Genomic DNA, 10,532 nt, shown 5'->3' on the forward strand with positions numbered 1-10,532 from the left:
CGGGGAACATAGGAGTTATATTAAGCGAGTTCTAAGCATTTTGTGACAAGAACCACTATACACCAAGACTTGCAGATTTGAATATGGGCTAGAGGAGATTTTGTACTGAGTTCTAAGCATTTTGTGACAAGAACCACTATACACCAAGACTTGCGGATTTGAATATGGGCTAGAGGAGATTGTGTACCGTAGTCATCAAATCAATGCACGTGGAGTGAGTGTCGATGAGGATAAAATTAAAGCCATCAATAAATGGTCAACTAAGAACTCTAACACATTTATGGGGATTTGTGGGAATATGCAATTATTATTGATGATTTGTAAATGGGAATATGTCATTGTTCATCCAAGAAAGTTGAGTACCAAGGGCCAAGGACTTTGCACAACAAAATATGGATATCGCGAAGACTCTCAAGGGCATCTAGCATCGTGCCTGGAACTAACAAAAGATCTATACCAATTGGAATTGCATTGAGAGAACGCTTGAAGTTGGAGGTTTGGCTTTCTTATGGTTACAACCTAAGTTATCGATTCAGATGCAGATATAGGATGTAGGATTTTTTTGGGTACGGATGTGTTTAAATTCTTTGCATATTAATAAATATGCAAAGAATTTAGGAAATTTATAAATACAAGAACTTAGAGTTAGAAACATAGAAATATACAAGCATACATCATTTGATAGTATCGTATGATGCTTTACCATTGATCAAGATTCAAGATTATTTATATGTCAATTAAATAGTTCAAACTTCAAATTTAACTACATAGCCACAATTATTCATGTTCTAGACTCCATGTCCAAACTACAAAATCAAAAACATAGTTCACGATTCAATGTTCACTAATCAGAATCATAAGGATTCTCAAAAAATTCTGGATCCTCCTCATCTCCAACATTTGCAAGCTCCATATCATTTGAACCAAGAATGGTTCCACTTGCACTAGATGCACCCTGTGTCATAGACCTATCATCACCATCATCCACCATCTTAGTAAGATCATGAAGTGTTGCATCCAAGTTTGCACACTGAGGGAGTACATCCCAAATTTTGGCTGCCCCATCCAAGTATTCATCATCCTTATGTGACAAAAGATGTAAGCTGGTATGAATGTAGACCAAGTCCTCAGCTTTCTTTGACCCCAATTGGTTGCGCTTCACTGAATGGATATAAGAGATGTAGCCCAATTCCTTTCAGTAGCATAAGAATTCACAACTCACATTGTGTTCACAAAATTAATTTTTAAACATACAAACGAAAAGAAAATGACAATATGATAGATGTTAAACACTAGATTGTAGAATACAAGTTGTATTCTAAAACCAAAAATCAAAACTTACTTGTGAGATGATTTCGATTGCAAGATGTTGTAGATGTTGGTATGGCTGATCATACATGTACCACCATGTGATTGCTCCCATTTCATTTTGGTCCTTAATTGGAAATGGAGTAAGTGTTGCTCCGAAAGCAAATAGTTAAACTCTAGCCTCACCTTTTCATGCATCTCATCATCTTGGAAGATTCTTGCAAAAGCTTTGGAGCACCCATTAGCAAACTCTTCATCACCATATGGTGCAATTCTATTTGGCATTGAAAGTATCACCTCACTATAATACCTGAGAGATAAAGCATACGCAAGGGGGTGCAATGGGGTAGTCATCTTCTCCCAATGATGAAGAATTATTGCTTCTGCTTTAATGCATAAGGCTTGACATTCTGTAGGGTCACTCTCATGTGCTTGTATAGAATGTTTTACCATCTCAATCATGGTGTCCATGCCATTGTACACATCTGCCAAGCAAGGTGTATCTGTATCGGCAAAGCGAAGCATAGTCATGATGGGCTCGGTGATATCTAGTACATATTGCACACGAGTCCACCAACAATCATCCAAGATCATACCCCTAATCTTTAGGGCTCTTTCTGTATTTTAAGCCTTCCACATACCCCATTGAGGACAAATGACCATTTGGCTCAAAGCGTCTTGCACCTTAAGAAGTCGTCTCATAACAATAGTATGAGATGCAAAACGGGTCTTAACAACCTAAGCAAGTGAACAATATGTCAATTGACAATAAAAGTGTAAATATTAACTAAATTGCAAATCCATGAAATTTAATAATTACAAAAAATTAATTTACCTTCAGCAACTCCAATTTTGAGTACGTTCTAAAAATGGATTGTGATTTTTTTCCAAACATTTGTGTGTCCTCTCCCTTTTTGTATATTTGCTTCACCTAATCTATTTGAGTGCCAATCTCTTGCATGATCAAGTTGAGGGAGTGTATAGTGCATGGTGTCCAAAAAATATGGTTATACCGACCCTCAACCAAAGCACCAACTCCCCTACAATTTTTTTGCACTGTTTGTAACAACTTGGACCATATTCTCACTACCCACCATATCTATGGCCTTAATGAAAATATTAGAGATGAATTTTGAATCCTTCACCTCCATCTAACAATCAATTGCCTTTAGAAACATTTCCCGTTTGGGGGACACTGCAATCACATTAATTAATGGCCTGTTTCTTGTATCTTCCCAACCATCAAACATAATTGTCACACCCAAAGATTTCCAAGCACTTCTAATGGGTTGAAGTTCTTTCTCTATAGAAACTCTCTCCTTTTGCAAGAGTATGGTACACACCTTTTCATACCCAGGACTTGTGTAATCATTTGGTGCTTCTTTGATGACTCTTTCCATTTCCTTCCAATGTGGTGATCTTACCAGGTTGAACGAAAGGCCATTAGCATAGAGGCAACGTGCAATGGCTTCATTAGCGTGGTCTCTTGCCTTCATTTTAAATGTAGAGTGCAATGGGCCTCTTTTTTGGGCTGATGCGCTATTTTCTACTTCTTCCTCCTCTCCCAGTACAAGTACTTGCATGAATGAATGTTTGGAGGATACAATTGGTTCCGGTTCAATGGGTGATTGCATTTTGTTCATTTTTGAGGAAGGAGGTTGATAATAACTTTTTTTTGATCTTTTAACCAAACGATCGACAACTTCTTGTTCTTTTATGAATGAAGCTATCTGTGCATCAAACAACACCTTCCCCTCTGCACCTTTGCATATTCCAAAAGCTCTACCAACTGGGCCCATTAAATGAAGTTTTACTCAGGAATAAGAGCTATTAAAAGGCTTTCTTTTGTTACTTTGATAATAACTACAACTCCAACTATAGGAGCCACCACTTGAAACCTGTGATATTCTTGTTGGATGTCTTCATAGAGGAGACCCTAAATTAATTTTGAAATTATCCCCTCCTTCCCCTGCCATTGAACTCTGACCTTGCCCTCCCTCCCACTGAACTTTGACTACTAGTGGCCCTAACTACCGGTGGCAATTCTTGCACAATACAATGTAGTTTCTTTCTATAATAAGAAATTAAATAAATTTAAATAAATTAAAAAACTATGAATATCAATTATCAAGCATACAAGTAAAAAACAATGATACAAAACCATTTGAATAGATACCTAAACTTGTTTCTAAATTTCTTTAGAAAAAATAAATTGACACAAACATGGAAGATTTCTTCACAAACTTCCAAAGATTCATCAAAATCTCAAAAAAATTCATTGAGACACTCAAGAATAGGATAAAATGCTTACCTCTTTGTGTTTTAATGAACTTGTGGAAGTCAACTCTCGCCCTACGATCATTCCTCTTTGAAAATATAATTAAGTTGCCTTCAAAAGGCCAAAATGGAAGCCAAATGAGAAGAGCAAACCCAGCTGCAACAAAATGATAGTTGAATGGTTGAAAGGCCTCTATTAGGGTCATTTTAAGGTTTGGCAAATAAAATGTTATTAAAGTGCTAAAACGTACATGTTTTAATTTTCTTGTAAAAGTGAAAAGTCATTGTTTTTTTGTTTTTCTGGGCTGACGCACGTGGATGTGACTGGAATTTCTCGGATGCCACCCACAAGCATCCAAATGTGGACGGAAGCCTACAATGCCTACATTGGTATCCTAGGTTACAACCACAAATAATTTTCAATCAAGGCTAGTGGAGTGGAAGCTCAATTTTTCGGATAATACAAGATTGTTAGAGAGATGTGATAGCTTTTGAATTGGAATTGTCTGGAAATATTAGAATCCACAATATATTTCATGTTTCCATCGAAGGCAAATTTATTTTTGAAACTTGAAATCTTCCTTGCTATGCGGGAGAAAAGATTATAGAATAAGACTTCCGAGCTATGGGGAAGAAAAGATAAAAGAAAAGACTCCCAAATTATTGGTTCAGTGGAGAAAGGCCTGCCTATAGAAGATGCTACATGGGAAAGAGAAGATCATCAATTGTCTGAATTTGAGATTGCTCGAGGATAAGCAATATTGGGAAGGGCAGACTATCATGGCCCCGCAATAACCTAAAGTAAAAACAAATATTTAAATTGATAATGAAGATATATGTATTCCACCCAAAAAATTGTTACTCTCCTCCAATGAAGGTGGTGATGGTAGTTCATCGTCTACAGCAGACCATGGATATTGATGATACATTTTTGTCAAGCAGCAGTACGCAATCGATTATGTATTAAGAATATTACTAGTTGTGTTGTGAATAGATGTTAGAGATAGTCATAGTTAAGAGCAACCACCTAATTAAGACAAGCGATCAAGGCCAACAATTAGGTTGAAACAGTCACAGTACATTCGGGAGAAGGTATACCATATGTTGGTTGACAGATTTATCCTTCAAAATGAATGATACAGAAAGACTCAGAATGCCCTAACAGAAGAACAATCTCAACCAACAGTTGGAAAGACTATCATGGAATTGCTAGCTTTCCTCTGAAATGAGAGCTACAGCTCCCTCCTAAAAGATATTCAACGAATTATTTACTAATTATTTCTTTAACTAGAAGACACGAAGGCAACTGACATTCATTCATCAATACGAAATGAATGTGATTACATGAAAGATTCAGAGAAAAATAAACAAATGATCAACATATCACATATTCAATCTTCCCTATTATAGAGAAATCAAAAGGGAATTTAATATCTCTATTTGTAAAACATGTATACATAAACCAACAGATTAACATTGCAAACATCTACTTGACAAGATGATACAGGATAATATTAAAAAACATGAAAGAAACAACCAACTGATTTATTTCAATCAGAGAAGTAAATATCTGGACCAAAACATCTAGGATACAAACTTCTCTTTAATTTTCAATACACAACAAAAATGATCCCTGGATCACTTTTAACCCTGCCATTAAAATCTAGCTGCAGAAAACACAAATATAATTCCCCTTTCTCTCTGTTAAATCAGAACTTCAAAAACCATCTTCTCTTCCTTGTAGCCTACAGACTTTCGAGAAAGAAGCAACCTTTTCTGGCCCATCTTTTTCAATAAATAGATTCCCCTGGAAAACATTATTCAGTTTTGCAACTGAATCTTGAAAAGGTCCCTCTTCATTGGTTTCTCACTTTTCCCTATTTTAAAATATCTGACCCTTATGTTTACCTTTGCTGTAAGGAAATATCATTTTATTTTTACCAATTTCTTTACTATTGACAAAAAAGTCTGCACCCTTGCTTGAGGTATGACCCTCAAGCGACCTTGTGTAACATGGAAACAACCTTCAAATGTGCGACTTGCGCTCTGAGGCTGAATCTTCGGAGAAGGCTAGCTTCCTTACTATTATGCACCTAAACTAAAACTGGGAAGGAAAAGGGAGAAGGAGAACTGAAAGAGAATGTAGAAAGGGAAAGGGGGTGATGCTCCGAGATAGAAGTGTGGTCACAGCTCTGCCTATGACTGCACTACACAACAATGAAAATTCGGAATACTCTAGTCTTGACTCTATTCTATGTCAAAGGAACCACATGCAGGTTTGGAACTGATTGAAGTGCTGAAAGGAAAGATATTTCACTATGCAACAATTACTAATAGACTTAACACAACATATGAATCAAGAAAACAGAAAGGAACTATTCACTACAAGGCAAATACATGCACTAGAGAGCAGAATGGTAAGAATAGGTAAGAAAATGACAAGTTTCATTAATGGAAGGCAAAGTTGCAGTTACAATAACAGTGCACAAGGCTGCTGTCATGAACCAGAGAAGAACAGAGAAGAACCCAGAAAAAGTATTTACAACTTGTCTTTATAGAGCAGGCATAACTCGGATCTAAACTATGGAGTTCAAACCCAAACCTAAGTGGATTTGAATTGCAAAGAGCAATAAATGAATATCAGAGTAAAATCTGATCTTAAAATCAGCTTGCTATAGTAAAGTGACAAGAAGGGCAAAACAAATGCACCCAGCCGTAAGAAATCAAATCCCATGAGATTTGATCATTACATTCAATAAAGAGGCATGGAGATGCAAAGGTGTCGTGCAAACAAGGCCTAAGAATGTAGTTCAGCATTAAAGAACAATCCTTGTAATGTGGCATGGCCGCAACAAATAAATTCACACCGCTGTTAGAAAATGTGTGATGGGATAAGATGCACTGTTAACCTGCAGCAAAATTGTAGAGTTAACCCGCATGGAATAAATCTGATTTGCCCCAAAAAAGATGAATCCTCAATGTAGATCTTCATTCTGAAATAGACGGCCCAAATGCTGCAAGAAATCTCCTCAACAAGTGAATAAAACCCAACTGTAGATCAAGATCTTCATAACAAATGGATGGCTAAGATGCATACATAAATTTTAAAAGATGCATCCAGATCTAAGGCAGCTATGCAAAAATACAAAAACCATTGGATCAAAAGCAACCCAACATAAGAAGAATCTACCATGTGGCATGAATCAGTTGGTCAACACATTCCCAATTGCACGGTGGAGGAGGCAGCATGCGATTTCATGAAAGCAAAAGGGTAAGCCTTTCGAAATAGCAAATTTCATTATTTCAGAAAGAGGAGCAAAGTCATTCTCTAAAATGGCAAAAATGGTTAACCCTGACAGAAAACGTGTGTTAACCTGCTACTTGACAAATGAGATGACCTAGTTCACTAGGTCAAAGAACACACTGAACTAGCTCGATTGATGAAGGAACCGAGTCAATTTGGTTCATGAAGAGACTGAGTTAACACAAAATGTTAACCCCAACCTAATTATGTGTTAACCCACTAAAAAAAAAATAGCCCATTGAAGATATCCCTGATCGGTTATTGATGGTGGGTTGAATGGGAGGCAAAAATGGCTAACACTTACGTTAACTCTCCCATGAACATAATTTTCACCTTTAATGAAAAGATTTAATCTCTTAATAGATATTAAAAATTGCTAATCTGGGTGAATATAGTTTCACTTGAGATCGCCAATATATATCCAGGTTTCCTGTCCAGTGAATTTCACCTTTCAGAACTTTGTGTAAATATTTTCAATTGAGTAGCAATACTCACTTGGCATATTGTTGGGCCTAGAGAGAACTATAATTTTTTAATTCTCAATACCATACTTCATGCAAAATGTTGCCTTTAATCCCCTTTACTTCTGGAAATGGATATAATTTTTAATTTTTTGATGTACCCTTGCCATTCAAGGGTAAATTTAGGAAAGTTGAACCCACTTTGTGTAAAGTTTCTGCTAATTCTTTGTTCTTTCGATCAAACTTTTAGTTCAGTCTTGAATTGCTAAGAATGGTCTTCTAAATATTATGAATATTTAGATTGTTGAGGAATTTAACACTTATCTTAAATGTAGATCCAATACTCTACAATCGATCTTGATTGAATTAGAATATCTCTGATTTAGAATTCGTTGGATGTAAAATGCTTAGAGGAGCAGACTGCTGTAATTGTGTGTCCTATAAATTGCATTTACAACCTACTATATATCCTTTCTAAAGGGTATGTCCCTTAGAGGGACATAACCCCTTCCTAAATGAGCACTAATCAAACTCCTTCCTAGTCTGCGATTCATGAAGATATAATTAATAGCACTTAACAAACTAATTGTTAGTTTGGTTAAACATTATAATCTTGTTTCCTAAGAAGTCGCTGGCCCTTAGAGTCATATATAAAATGCTAATTTAGAGATATATTATACTGAGAAGAACATTTATGGTCTGTACTATCAAACCTGTAGGTGATCAAGTTAACATTATTAACACTCCCTCTTAAACTGATAATCCTATAGAGAGATATTATATCTAGCAACACCAATACAGAAGAATTAATACTCTCTATCTGTTTGATTCTTCTTAGTATATGGTATCATAGAACACATGATACAAAGTCATATTACTAAACCTGTGGTATGACAAATCACTACTACTAGTGATATTATACAGGATAAATCTGAAGAGTAATCTCTTCATTTATCCAAATTGTGATTTCATAGAAACTAGTATCACAACAATATCCAAAGTTTAAGATCTATCAAAAAATAGGATAACCTCAGAGAAGAATAAAATTCTCCCTTTATGCAATTTGTGACTCATAAACATAGCAATGTCTACATCACAATATGATCTTGAACTCATCTAGATCTTACAGTAGAACTCTTATGTTTAACACATTATCTAAGAGATAGTCATCTCTCATAATGTTTTGTACAAGTGTCCATTATTTTTCAGAGATCATCACCTCTTAAAATAATGAATACAAATGGTGGAGCCATAACAGTTGATAGCTTGACAAAAATAAAATTATTTTATTAATAATCAAAAGAGTACAAATGGATTACAACTCAACCATACCAAGTCTCCTCTCGAAATGTTCTATCTTTACTCTAGATAGAGGTTTGGTGAGTATGTTTGCTGTCTGATTTGCAGTACAAATGTATTCCAATTTTACAGAATTCCTGTCTATCATATCTCTTACATAATGGTAAGAAATTTCAATATGTTAAACATGTCATGGAAAACTGGATTCACTAAGAGTTTGATGGAACTCTGATTATCACAATGAATAATCGTAGGATTCATGGCTTGCCCAAGTAAATTAATAATCCTACAAGTAACTTCCTCAGCCAGACTACTTCATGAGAGGCCATTGCTATTGCAATGTATTCTGCTTCTATGGAGCTCTGAGCAACTAAAGACTGCTTTCTGCATATCCAAGATATTAGAGTTGATCCTAAATTGAAACAGCATCTTGAAGTGCTTTTCCCTTCTTTAACACTTCCACCCCAATCTGAATCGGTGAATCCATGCAAATCTAAAGCAACTTTCTCATATTTGAGTCCAAAATTAAGAGTGCCTTGTAAGTATCTCATAGTGTGTTTAATCACAACTAGGTGAATCTCCTTTGGTTCACACATAAACTGATTTAAGGCATCAACTGCATAGCAAATATCTGGTCTTGTATTTATGAAGTACATAAGTGATCCAATCATCTGTATGTAGAGAGTAGAATCTATGGAAGGTGATTCTGCTGCTGCTTCTTTAAGTTTATGTAAATTAGTCTCCATTGCAGAAGACATAGACTTGCAATTCCACATTCTAAATCTGTTCAAAATGTCTGATGTGTACTTGCCTTGATTAAGTATGATACTGTCAGAATACTGTCGTACTTCTAATCCTAGGAAGTAATGGAGAAGCCCCAAGTCTTTCATCTCGAATTCTCTAGTTAGATCTTTCTTGCATTGATCTATAAGATGATCATCACCTTGATTAATAAATCATCAACATACAATATCAGAATTACCATATCATTTTTATCTCTTTTATAATACAAGTTTGAATCGGCTTCATTCTTGGAGAATCCTAAGCCGGTGAGATATTTATCAATTATTTCATACCAGGCCCTGGGAGCTTGTTTAAGCCCATAAAGAGCTTTCTTGAGCTTGCAAACAAAAGCGTTAGGATCATGAGTTTCAAATCCTTCCGGTTGCTCTAGATAGACTTCTTCTTAAATCTTTCCATTTAGGAATGTTGTTTTTACATCCATCTGATGTACCTTCCATCCCTTTGATGCGACAATTGCTAAAACTGCTCTTACGGAGGTATATTTGCTAATGATTAATTTTGTGTCACTAATGATGGTTCCTATGCTTGATAGTTCATCTCTAATGCCAAAAACTCTTAGGAAATAAGAATTTATCGATTCTCCTTTCTTTATTTGAATGTGATTTAGTTGCCTTTTAAGTGCAAGAACCCTGGTTGCATTTTTTATTTCATATGCATTTTGTAATACATTCATCATATCAAAGGCAGTTTGATGTTTTGTAAGCATAGGTACAATATCATTTTTAACTCCATCCAAGATGATTTGAATAGCTTTTCTATTTTCTTTTCGCCATATAGATTTGTGAGGTTCAACTGGGGGTTGTTTGGATTCTCCGTCAACGAATTGTTTAACATTGTTCTCTTCAAGAATCATCAAGATTCTGAATTTCCAGTCTTCAAAGTGTTCTTTTCCATCAAACTTGTCCTCAAGTCTGATTGTGTATGCCACTGAAGATAGGAGAAAGCTACTAAATATATATGAAGTTTGATAACTGAGTTTTGCAGAGCCGTAGAACCGATAACTTGGCTCTGATACCATGTAAAGTTTCTGCTAATTCTTTGTTCTTTGGATCAAACTATTAGTTTAGTCTTGAATTGCT

This window comes from Cupressus sempervirens, chromosome 1, assembly GCF_028749045.1.
Source record: "Cupressus sempervirens isolate cs-2001-9-10 chromosome 1, ASM2874904v1, whole genome shotgun sequence".
Lineage (NCBI taxonomy): Eukaryota > Viridiplantae > Streptophyta > Pinopsida > Cupressales > Cupressaceae > Cupressus > Cupressus sempervirens.